At 42.9% G+C, this 13,106-nt stretch overlaps 1 long non-coding RNA gene across 5 annotated transcripts in view; it reads right to left on the reverse strand.

The window, feature by feature from the left end:
• LOC111771205 (uncharacterized) overlaps positions 1–13,106 on the reverse strand; it is a 36,826-nt gene that overhangs the window by 15,486 nt on the left and 8,234 nt on the right. The gene's annotated exons all lie outside the window — the stretch shown is intronic.

Consider the following 13,106-nt stretch of genomic DNA (forward strand, 5'->3'; position numbering starts at 1 on the left):
TGACCAGAGAGGAAGGGGGTTGGGGGTTGGGCACAAGAGGTGAAGGGGCACATTTATATGGTGACTGACAAATAATAATGTACAACTGAAATTTCACAGTTATAAACTATTATGGGCTCAATAAAATGTTTTTAAAAACACTAATGCTGCAATCAGCGAAAAAGAAAACCAAAATATTTTTACAAATAAATCCTAGAGCCATTTGAATAACTCACGATGGAGAAACTCTCATGAGTACAAGTTGAGAGAGGAGAAAGGAGAAGTAGCCATGCCTACATAGACATTAAAATAATTCTTTGACAAAATGGGAAAATTGATGCACAAATAATAGAACAATCACCGTAGAAAAAATTGGAGGGTTGATTGAAAATCTGCCAGTAACAGATGATTTCACAGTTGAGTTCTAGCTAATCTTTAAAGAACAGTTCATTCTAATGTTATTTAAACTATTCCAGGCCATAAAAAATAGTTCATCCATTCATTTATGAATCCTGCATAATTTATAGCAAAGCCTGATAGACAAATCAAATAAGAAAATTATAAATCAATCTTACTTATGAATACAGATGCAAAAACTTCTAAATTAAAAAAAACTTCTAAATAAAATATTAGCAAATTGAATCAAGCAGCATTTCAAAAAACGACAGAAATGAAAGATTGATTCAATATCAGGAAATCTATTGATATATTTCCATCACAAACCAAAGAATAAAATCCTTATCTATGACCATGCCAACAGATGCAGAAGAGTCGTTTGATAATAATCAGCATTTATTTTTTTAAAAAAACTCTAAATAAAATAGGAATAGAATGAAAGAAAACTACTTGAACATAATTATACCAGATTCATTGGAGCTAAAACCAAAATCAAAACAAAAAATCTGTGTCTATTATTGCTAATATTTTACACTTTTATGGTTCTTCATTCTTTTCAAAACACTTCTGCAAACATCCTCTCACTTTGTTCTCACAACCCTGTGAAGCTGGTACCAACTGTACTGAACACTGATTTTCGTTTGTCATGTTTGTAGAAAGGGGACTTGGTCCAAGTGACCCCTCACACTGCAGTGATAAAGTCCCACTTCTGGCTGAAGCCACCAAGCTCAGGGGCAGCAGAGCGACACAGAAGCTTGGTGGCAGGTCTCACTCTGTTGTTTCCGTGTGCCCAGTAGAGAGAGCAGGGCCCCCAAAGCCTCCACATTCCAGAGAAGTCAGAGCTCTGGGGCTCTAACTGCTGAGCTGTATTGTTGCTCCCTTTTGATGGAAAGAAATGAAGAAAAACCATCATTTGTTTAGGGCTTACCCTTTTTTTGGATGAATTTTCATTTTTTAAAAAAAATTTCAAACATGAAAAATGTTGTAAGCATAGTACAAAGAGTCCTGTTACACCTCTCCCTCACATGCACCAATTGTTTACCTTTGCTCAGTTTGGTTTATTATTTACTCTATGCAAACATTTTTATTCCTGAACTGATTAAGAATAAGCTGCTGAGAGCCAGCCCTGATGGCCTAGCGGTTAAAGTTCAGCGCCCTCTGCTTTGGCGGCTGGGTTCGGTTCCTCGGCACGGAACTACACCACCACTCACCTGCCAGTGGCCATGCTGTGGCAGCGGCTCACACAGAATAACCAGAAGGACTTACAACTATACACAACTTACAACTGTACTGGGGCTTTGAGCGGGGGAAAGGAAGGGAAAAGGAGGAAAATTGGCAGATGTTAGCTTAGGGCAAATCTTCCTCTGCAAAAAAAAGAGAATAAGTTGCTGACATCACACCTCTTTGTCCCTAAATCCTTCAGTGTGTATTTCCTAAAAACAAGGGAACTCTCTTATATAACCACAGCACAACAGTCTGAAGCAGAAAGCTCAACATTACCACTATCTAATAACAATCCACATTCAAATTTCACATTTTTCTCATCCAGAATAAAAACCTGAACTGTGCAGTATCATCTCTCTTTAGTCTATCTTAATCTGGAAACGTTTCTCAGTATTTCTTTGTCTCTCAAGATCTTACTGAGAGCAGGAGCCAGTTTTGTAGAATATCTCTGAGAAGGAGAAAAGCAGCCCCGGCCGTCGGGGCCCTGGCGGGCTGCTCGCCATTGGGCCCGGCGTTGCTCTGAGCCGGCCTGGCATCCACAGGAAGGTCTTGGTGTTCTCTTGGAGCTCACCAATCTCACAGAACACCTACAGCACACAAGGCTGCTCTGTGACCATGCTGGCTCACGACAAAAACAACACCCACCTATAATCATGTCTGAACACAGACAAAACATGGCCATTGCCGAAACCACAAAACACCAAACACGCCCCCTCTGGCTAACACAAGTGACTGCTGCCTCACCAATCCCAGCTTTAGCCAGCCCTCCTTCCAGAGAAGATTTATGAAGATGCCCAAGCCTAACTTACCCGTGCTTCTTGACAGTATCCAACCCAGAGCAAAGCCCTGCCCCTTAAACCCTCCTCCTCCACGCTGTCAGGGCCCAACACCTGTCAGTCCTTCCTAACGCCCTCTGACAGAGAGCCCACGTTCCCAAGGTGTGTGCTCCCCCTCAATGCGCTCGGGAATACAGCACCCGCGTTCAACCCCAGGTGTGCTCTCGTCGGTCCTCGATGTAGGACGCTGACCTTCTCAGCTGGGCTTGTTGGATGTTTCCTTACGACGAGATTCAGATGCAGGTGGCCTTTGCCAGGCTTCTCCTCTATGGGCTGATTGTTTTTCCCTTTGTAAATGAGAAGTAATTTGTGGGGATGTACTTTAAATCTACGTCAAACACCCTGTTACTCGTCAAACTTCCATCCCCCAGTTTCAGCCTGTGTGGTTGGCTAAATGATGGCTCCCCAAGACGTCCTAACCCCTGGAACCTATGAATCTGTGCCTCACATGAGCAAAGCGACCTTGGTGATTAAGTTGATGCTCCTGAGATGGGCCCAGTAGAAGCCCTAGGGCCCTTGGAAGAGGTGGGCAGGAGGTCAGAGTGGGAGGAGATGCGACAGTGGAAGCAGAGGGTGGAGGGAGGTGAGGCTGAGGCCAAGGAATGTGGTGGTCTCTAGAAACTGGAGAAAGCAAGGAAACAGATTCTCCCACGGGCTCCAGAAGGAGAGCAGCCTGCTGGCCTGTCCTGGACCGCTGGCCTCCAGAACTGTACGATAATACATTTTGTGTTATTTTAAGCCACTGAATTTGTGGTAATTTGTTACAACAGCAATTGGAAAGTATATAATACCCACTGATGATTCTTATCTGAATCAACTGCTGCTACGATGATGGCAAATGGTGCTTTTCTAGCCTGTCATTCCTTCCACATTTGTAATCGGCACTCCACCATGAGTAAGTTTCCCCTCCTCACCACTTACTTGTTGATTTATATCAGAATGGACTCAGGGAGTTTTGTTTTGTTCCGTGGATTATAACCTGTTACATCATTATTTACGTTGATGCTCAAATTGTCCAGGACCTGGCCAGTGGGAGAGCCCCCAGCTGGCTCCTGTGTCCTTTTGGCATGCCCACACTCAACAAGATGATCCAAGCGGACCCGTGCTTTGCCCACTCCAGCCCTGAAATCAGCCATTTCTCCAAGCAGCCCTGGTTCCTTTCAGTGGAAACAGCGTTTAGAAATCAAGGCCTGGGAACTACTTAGGTGTCATGGCTTCTAGGCCTTGTTGACAGCTTCCTCTTAATTATCACAGCAAAACTCAGAGAGTAGGCGTTATTAAACTCACTTTAGACGTGAAGAAATTGAGATTCAGCAGAATTAAGTTAACTTGGTCAGGATCACACAGGCAAAACCAAGATCAAAACTGAAGTCTATTTGACTCTAAAGTTCTTCCCACTATATTTGGTTGCTTCCTTTGGAATGAGTTAAGATTTCAAGTTTTACCAGAAGCTTGGTTTAATAGCTTGTGACACTTTAGCTTTGCCGTCCTGGACCGAAACAATTCTGCCCTTGCTTGCTACAAGCATCTCTGTGTGCTGGCTCTCCCTTTGAAACTGCATGGAAGTCATCAACCGAAAGAGCAGGCATACATTCCGGCGTCAGCAGGAGCAAGTGACCACCACCAGGGCTGGATTCCTTGCAGGTAATGACTCTGGATGCAGGGTGGAAATTCAGACTCCGGCCTAACGCATAACATATCTGCTCAGTTTATTTGTTCTAGCAATAAGCTTTCACAATGCATGAAAATGATTAAAAATTTGGATTAAGTAAAGGTATGAGGCCTGATTTCTAAGGGGGACAAGGGGACCATGGTCTTAGGGCTGGTGACACCAGACTAGTTTGTGCAGTTGTTTCCAGTGAGGATGAAACTGACCTTAAAGACAGTATTTGGTGCAGCCTGTATTTTCAGGGATCCAGGAGTCTGAAAAGCCAGCTCTGGTGGTCTAGTGGTTAAGATTCAGTGCTGTCATCCCCACAGCCCCGGTTCATTTTCAGTCAGGGACCCACACCACCCATCTGTGGGTGTCACACTGTGGTGGCTGCATGTTGCTGGGATGCTGAAAGCTGTGCTGTTGGTATTTTCAATGCCAGCAGGGTCACCCATGGTGGACAGGTTTCAGTGGAGCTTCCAGACTAAGACAGGCCAGGAAGAAGGAGCTGGCCACCCACTTCCAGAAACATTGGCCGTGAAAACCCTAGAAATAGAGTGGAGCACATCTGATACAGCACCATAAGGTGAGAGGATGGTGCAAAAAGACCAGGCAGGGTTCCGCTCGCCTGTCCACAGGGTGCTAGGAGTCAGAATTGACCAGAAGGCACTAACAACAACAAAAGAGCCTGAAAACAGCTCTTCTCACATCTTCTTCCCTTTAGACAGAGAAGAAAACAAAGTGCACCGCCAGGTAAGGTTCCCAGAGCGGCTGGGCACTGAGAACTACTCAGTGCCCCCTCTGAGTATGGGGGCTTTCAAGGAATGAGTTCCACCATGACGGGCTAGTGTGTGAGGTGGGCCTGAAGCTGATGGACTCTCCTGCCCAGCGTCAGTTCTCCTAGCTGGTCAGTGTCTGTTACTCCCACTCAGCCCTCCCACCTTAGTTTGGAAAGGCAGCTGATTAAGGAGGAGAGATGGTGCTGGTCTCTCAGCTGGCGATTCTTCGTGCTCCCTCTCTTCCCCACTAGTCAGTGAACGGTTGTCTGTAACTCCCATGCTCTTCTAGATGGACGGAGCTACCAGAATGTGCGGGGAATAGCCATGCATGTGGACAGCTGTGTGTGGGCAGAGCCATCAGCCACGCCAGCACTCGGGCTTAGAAACCCCTCCCCACCCTGGAGTTGCGTCAGTCCAAGCACAGTGACCTCTGACCCTTGCCACAGGGAGGACTTGTCACCACACCTCCCGGGTCAGGTCCCGGGGTCAGGAACTGTTCTTCCTCCCCTCTCGTCTGTGGATGCTCTGGAGCCCTTCCCTCTTTGGCTTTACTCCTCATGGAATTACTGGAAGATGAACAAGGATAAACACAGGAAATGGCCCTCAATGGTCCCTGTAGTTAACTCTTCAGGATTTTGCTCAAAATGTGAGGCAAGACACAGTAATTGCAAATGATATGTTTGATACAGTCAGCATGATTTGTGGACGTTGCTTTCCTTTTCATCCCTCATCCCACTTCACAGTGGTATAGAGAATTAGGATCTGGCTCTCTTTTCCTTTTTTTTTTTTCATTTATTTGAAGCAATCTCAAATTTACAGAAAAGCTGTATTGTGCTAAAAAACTATTCTTTTCTGAGTAATTTGAGAGTACGTTCCTGACCTGATGCCCACAGCCTCTAATGACATTAGCATGTGTTTTCTGCAGATGAGGACATTTCCCTAGACGACCACAATAAAACCCTCAAAATCAGGAAACTAACATTATACTTCACTACTGCCCAATCCTCCAACCCTGTTTAAGAAGGACGCATTGCTCTGGTAATATCCTTTATAACAAAAGGATCCAGGTCAAGATCTCATAGGGTGTTCAGCTGTCATGTCTTCTTAGTCTCTTTCAATTTGAAATAGTTTCTTAGTCTTTCCATGACTTTTAAGACCTTGACACTTTTGAAGATTATTAGGCCGGTTATTTTGTAGACTGTTTTTCAATCTGGGTTTGCCTGACGTGGCTTCATCACTTGATGCATCTTTGGTTATTATGTATCTTCGGCAGGAATATTGCACAGGAGACGCTGTGCTCCCCTCACGGCGCCCCATCAGGTGGCACACGGTTTTGCTTTGTCTCGTTACAGGTGGTGCCACCTTTGATCTTCTATTTAAGGTGGTGTTGTGCATTGAATGTTTGTGTCCCCCCAAATTCCTGTGTTGAACCCTACCTCCCAATGTGATGGCGTTAGGAGGTGGGGGCTTTGGGAGGTGACTGGGATTAGGTGAGGTCAGGAAGGTGGAGCCCTCATGAATGGGATTAGGGCCCTTATAAGAGTCACGAGAGCTTGATTCTCTCTGCTCCCTGTCGTGTGAGGGTGCAATGAGAAGTCAGCAGCCTGCAACCCAGAAGAGGGTCCTCGTCAGAACCTGCCTTGCTCGCACCTTGATCTTGGACTTCCAGCTTCCAGAATCATGGCAAATAAATTTCTGTTGTTTATGAGCCACCCAGTTTATGGTATTTTCTTACAGCAGCCTGAGCCGACTGAGATAAGCGGTACCTCCCAGACTCCTCCACTGCAAGCTCACTCCTTTCCCTTTGGGATTAAATGGCACGGTGAGGTGTTTTGAAACTATGTAGATATCTTGTTCCTCACCAAATTTTCACCAATTTTCTTCCTTTTATCAGTATGGATTTGTGGTTTCCTAGTGTATTCGAAGGATGATAATCCATTGCTATCATCTATTTGGATGCTCAAATTGCCCCAGATTTGGCCAGCATGACTCCCTCCAAACTGCTCTCTGTGTCTTTTGATGTGCTCCCATCATTTTTTGGGAGCACTTCCTTACTTTCTGGGACAACAAGATGTTCCAGGCTCATTTGTACTTTCTGAGCTCCAGCCCTGGAACCAGTCAATTAAACAAGGAAAAGATCTGACCTTTTTTTCCTAATCCTTGCACTGGGACTCAAATTCTCATGTTGGCTTAGAGAATTCTAGTTATATTTTTAAAAGAACAAAGAGAAGACCATGGGTAAAGTCGAATCTGACATGCCCCAGTGGAGTTACTGCAAGACACAGATGTGGACAACGAGCCAAGTCAAGGGATCTAAAACTGATTCCGAATCACCATGCGGGCACCTCTCTGACATGTGGAATATACGACTGGCAGAGCCAGGATGGACATTGATGTAATTTTAGAAAATAATTTGACTTGAGGTGGCTTTTCAACAGCAAGTTGAACACATCTCCCTTACATATGGTCCAAGAGATCTCACAGGCCCAAATCGTGGGCTGGAGGGACCCTGCGGTCAGTTTAGTCATCCTTGGACCATCCTCCTATTGAGAAATCTGGTGTCATCTGGCCCCAGTTTTCAGGTGGAAACAAGCACCCAAGCGAGCAGTGGACAGCAGGAGAGCCCACGTCAGCATGCTCTTGGGCAGCAGGCCGCAGCGTACTGGCAGCACATGAAACTAGACAAGCTTTGCTGGCTGCTGACACTGCCACCGTCAGGACTGTCTCCTGGATCACAGGTCACTGTCACCCGGGAGCACAGCCTCTGCTGGCAGGGCCAACACCTTCCAGAAGGCCCGGCCCAGGGAGCTGTCACTCAAATTTCCCATCTTGAACAGATTTTTGTATTTTAATATTGCTGGGAGATGTTCTCAGTTCAGTGACCTGTTTTAGAAGCCAAGACTAGGGAAATCATTTTGACAAGGAAACTCCCCGCCAAGAGTTCAGACTGCTTCCCCGGGCACACACCAGGGACGGCACTGCCTCAGTCATGATTGGCTCCCACGTATTTCCTTTTCTCTGAAATGCCTGTTCGTGCACTTTGCCTATTTTCTATGGGGTTGTGTTTTCTTACTTACTGGTTTTTAGGAGATCTTTATGTGTATTTGGTAGTAATCTTGTGTCAGTCAAGTATGCTGCAAATACCTTCTTCCAGTTTGTATTTTGTCTTTTCATTTTCTTTTAGGGTATCTTTTTTTGTTTGTTTTTTAAGTTGTGTGTTTTTTATTTTTTACTTTCTATTATGGAAAATTTCAAACATATAAAAGTTGAAAATATAATAATAATGTATCCCCAGATACCCAGTTTTTAACAATACATTAGTTTTTGACATTATCAATGGGTATAAGGCATTTTTGATGAAAGAAGTTATTAATTTTAGAGCAGCCAAGTTTTTCAATATTTTATCATTAGAGATTCTTGGGTCTGACATTTTATTTTATTTTTTTTTCAAGATTTTATTTTTCCTTTTCCTCCCCAAAGCCCCCTGGTACATAGTTGTATATTTTTAGCTGTGGGTCCTTCTAGTTGTGGCATGTGGGACGCCACCTCAGCATGGCTTGATGAGCGGTGCCATGTCGGTGCCCAGGATCCGAATCGGTGAAACCCCGGGCCACCGAAGCAGAGTACGTGAACTTAACCACTTGGCCATGGGGCCGGCCCCCTGACTTATTTATAAAATAAAGATTTTCTTTGGGATAATTTTAGATTTTCAGAAGAGCTGCAAGGACGGTAACACAGACTTCCTGTGTACCTCTCACCGGTTTCCATGGTCTCTGACATTATCTTACATCACCATGGTGCATCGTCAAAACTAAGAAACCAGCGTTGGTATATTCCTATCAACTACACTCCAGACTTTCTGTGGATTTTGCCAGTTTTCCCATTAATGCCTTTCTCCTGTTCCAGGGTCTCATGCAGGAAGCCACAATGCTCTAGTTGTCATGTCTCCTTAGTCTCTGGTCTAGGACAGTTTCTCAATCTTTCTTTGCTTTTCATGCCCTGATGGTTTTGAGGCGTACTGGTCAAGTATTTTGTAGATTAGGTCTTACTTTAAAATTATTCCTTATTCTGAGGGTATATGAAGTCACTTATGTTTTCTTCTGAAAGTTAAATTTTTTCTTTTGACATTCATGTTCTCAATCTAGTCAGGATTTATTTTTATGGTATGGATCCATGTTGATTTTTTTTCCATCTGGATAATCAATTTTACATCACTGAACAGCTTTTTTTCTCCCAAGAATTTGCCTTGTCACCTTGGTCATATATTAATGTTCCTCATACGTATAGTTCTGTTTCTGAGCTCTCTGTTGCATGCCAGTGGTCACTTTGTCTCTATGCCAATAACATAATTGTCTTAATTAGCTTTATCATAAATCTTTGTGTCTGGCAGAACAAATCTCTTCTCCTTAGTCTTCTTTCTCAAAACAGTCTTGCATATTCTTTGCTCTTCTTTATACATTTTACAATATACATTTCCTCTTCCTCATACATTTGTCATATTTCACAAAAACAAACACATAATTTCTGCTGTGAATTTTGATTGGTGTTGCATTAAATCTATAGATCATTATGTGAATTTTGAGACTTTTAGGTTAAACCTTCCATCCCATAAACATATAATGTCATTCTTTCTATTTGGATCTTGTTTAATGTTTTTCAATAAAGTTACACAATTTTCTATGTATAGGGCTGGCATATCTTTTATTAGATTTATTTCTAGGTTCATTAAAGTTTTTGTTACTATTAAATGGTATCTTTTTAAAAATGAAATTTTCTAGTTGGTTGTTGCTAGTGAATAGAAGGCAACTGTCATTTATATCATCTTGCCAAACTCTCTCTCCTTTTCATATCTAGTAATTTGTTTGTAGAGTCCTTGCAGTTTTCTACGAAGATAATCATATCATCATACAATATTGCAATTTTATTTCTTCCCTTTCAGTGCTTTTGACTTGAATTTCTTTTTCTTGTCTTATTGTGTTGTCTGGGACATGTTGAATGGACATGGTAAAAGTGGGCATCTTTGTCTTCTTTCTGATTTTAAAAGTTACTATTCCTACTACGTATTTTACTCAAAGTTACACTCGCCTCATAAAATGAGTTAGGAAGTAATCTTTTTTTCTTTATTCTCTAGAAAGGTCTTTATAAAATTAGAATGATCTGTTCCTCAGATAGGTAGATTTGTCTGTAAAACTAGCTGGACTTGGTGTTTTCTCTGTGAGGAAAGAGTCCATTTCTGACATCCATCATACTGTTTAGCAAGCCACTAATTTTAGAAATGAAAACCTATGTGACATTCATTTCTCTAGTAAAAAGATTCTTCTATTGATCAAGATGTGTGTGTGTGTGTGTGTGTGTGTGTATAAATATATGCAGTGAAGCCTTTGTAGTAGCTGACTGTGCTGTGTGGCTTTTAGGTTAAATGTAAGCTGACCATTCTTGTGGAGCAAGTTTCTGATTAAAGAAATTAACTCCTGCTTAACCGCATACTAAACGAACACACACACCCACATGCACACACTCTCTCACACACATATTATTTTTGCAGAAACACTTTAAAGAAAATTACAGCATTTTAAAGTAAATTAATTATCTGTCTGTGGTTTTTAAAAACTCTATTTTGTGATCCCAGGCCAACTTCTTTTTGACACCAAGTTACTGTCTAATCATTTGCCTCCTGACTTGCTAAAACTTGAATACCTGGAAGGAAAAGCTCTCAGTGAAGCAGAGATTAGCTCTGTGAGAAAGAGGAAGAAAGACAGGCGTTTACAGCGGGCCTGAGCATGTTTCTTACTTCTTCTTTACGATTCAGTCCTTGGAGGAGAGATTGAACTCCTGCTCCCAAAGATAAGATCAGCTTTTTGGAGGAAATGTCAAACATTTAAGAAATCAGAGTAAAGCCTTTATTAATCATTCCTTCACTCATGTAGCAGTTACTAAATGTCTCCTATGTGCAGGGCACTATGATAGACACCAATAATATGAATAATAAATATGGAGAGTTCTTGCCCTCAAGTAGCTCACCGTCTAGACAGGGTTAAATAGATAACTAAATACGCACAGGTGTTATGGGAGGTGGAGTGGGTGTTCAAAGATAGCTTCCTGGAGGAAACAAGGCTCCAAAGTGTGAACTAAGCCTCTAGATGGTCCACAGTATATAATCGAGACTTTGTTTTCAGGAAAGAGGAAATGATGACTCTTTTCTACTATGAGATCCGAGGTGAACTGCCTAATACCCCAATCCTCTTGCTGAAGCTAACCACAAAGTTGAATAACACGTTCAAAAGTCTTCCTAGAAGCATCAAATAACTAACAAGATAGTGAAAACTTATAAGGATAAGCTCTAAGGTGAGACAGGAAACAGAGAATTAAGTCCAGCATTTCAGACTGCTTTTGCCTAGAGGGCATTTGCTTCCCTGGAAGAGGTGGCTGTGTGGCTGTGCAGCACTGTGACAGCCTTCCAGGGCCAGGAGGAGAACACTGGACTCGCGGGTTGGCCTGCAGTGAGGCCTCGTGGCGCTGGGGGCTTCCGGGGATGCATCTGGGGAGCAGCAGCAAATCTGCAGCCACCATGGCCTCAGCTGCAGCCTGCTTTCCACTCCCCTGGATTGTCCATGAGACCTTAGCTGTCACTACACTGACGTAAATTTGGATTGTTAGTGTCCTAAGACCCCAGCAAAAACCTCAGAAAGACATCTCTGGAGGAAAGTGACATCCTACTTATTTCTACAAATAATTGTAAAACTGCAACTAATGATCAACACAAAATCAAATATAACCAACCACGTGAGCATTGAGGCAAATAAATGGGAACCAGCACAAACAACAGACACTAGGAATAAACTCACAGATACGCCAGAAGGTGCAATTGCTAGGCACGAACTGTGAAATAACTACGCCTGTTAAGTTCATGGAGATGAAAGCCAAACTCTAAAAGTTCAGCGAGGAACTATACTACAAAAAGTGATGTTGCGTATTTGAAAAAGAATTGTATCTGTCTGGGTCCAAAGAGCAGACAGAAACCACACAGTAATTTAAACAAGGGAAAGTTTAATATACAGAATTATTTACTGTAATAAAGGATTAGAGTAATGAGGGATTGGCAAGTAAGAAGTGAAGAGAACTCCAAATCCTGTAGAAACAGCAGAGAAAGGAGCAATCATGAAGGGCCGGCACACAGCACCCAAGGGAGAGTCCTCTCTCACCACAGGCTGGGATTCTGACCTTCTCGAGCGGCCGTGGCCAGCTGTGGCTCACTGGATGACAGAAATCTCTGTGGTGTTGCACTGGTGGAACTTGCTGTAAATATGCCCTCTGAAATTTGCCGGAAATCTGCCCTTTAGAAGGCTGGGGAAAGCTGTTCACCATGAAGGGTCTCACTAGAGATGCTTTACTACAAAACTGCCAGGACAGGGAGTACCGAGTGCACTGCTGGAGCTGGGTGCTGGGGAAGCTGCAGGCACTGCAGCAGCCTGGCACTGGAAAAGCCTTGTGCTCTGCAGGAGTCTGCTTAGCCTGATACACTGGAGCCAGGAAGCAAAACCCTTTCTCTGCAGGGTTTCTACACCACTCTCTACTGAGAAAGCTTCCAGGTCAGCAGGGATGGGAAAAAATACTTAAAGGGACAAGATCCATTTTCAAAGAGCAGTCTAAAAGGGTGATTTTGAAGCTGAGAGGCAATAGATCGATAACCAGCACATGAAATGAGAGAAAATTTTATAATTGGAAAAATAAAATAACCAAAGTTAAGAACTCAATAGATGAGTTTAACAGTAAATTAGACACAACTGAAGAGAGAATTAGGGAACTGTAAGATAGATCAGAAGGATGAAATACGCAGAGGCAAGGGTAAGAGACATTTAAGATAGAGTTGGAAGATTCTAAATCTGCACTGTCCAATGTGGGAGCCACTAGGCACATGTGACTACTTAAATTTAAGTGAATTACAATTAAGCAAAATTTAAAAATTCATTTCCTCTATCACACTAGCCACATTTCAAATGCTCAACAGACATTTGCATATACAACACAAATGTCCAGTAGTCCCAGCACTAATAAATAACATTTCCATCATTGTAGCAGGTTCTAGTGATGGACTAAATATTGGTTTAACTGGAGTCTCATAAATAAAGAAGAAATGGAGCAGAAGCCATATTTGAGGAGGCTTGGCTGGATAATATCCAAAATGAACAAGAGACATCAAGCTACAGTTTTCAGAAGACCAACAAATCCCAACAGGGGTTT

Source organism: Equus caballus, chromosome 29, assembly GCF_041296265.1.
Source record: "Equus caballus isolate H_3958 breed thoroughbred chromosome 29, TB-T2T, whole genome shotgun sequence".
Taxonomy (NCBI): Eukaryota; Metazoa; Chordata; class Mammalia; order Perissodactyla; family Equidae; genus Equus; species Equus caballus.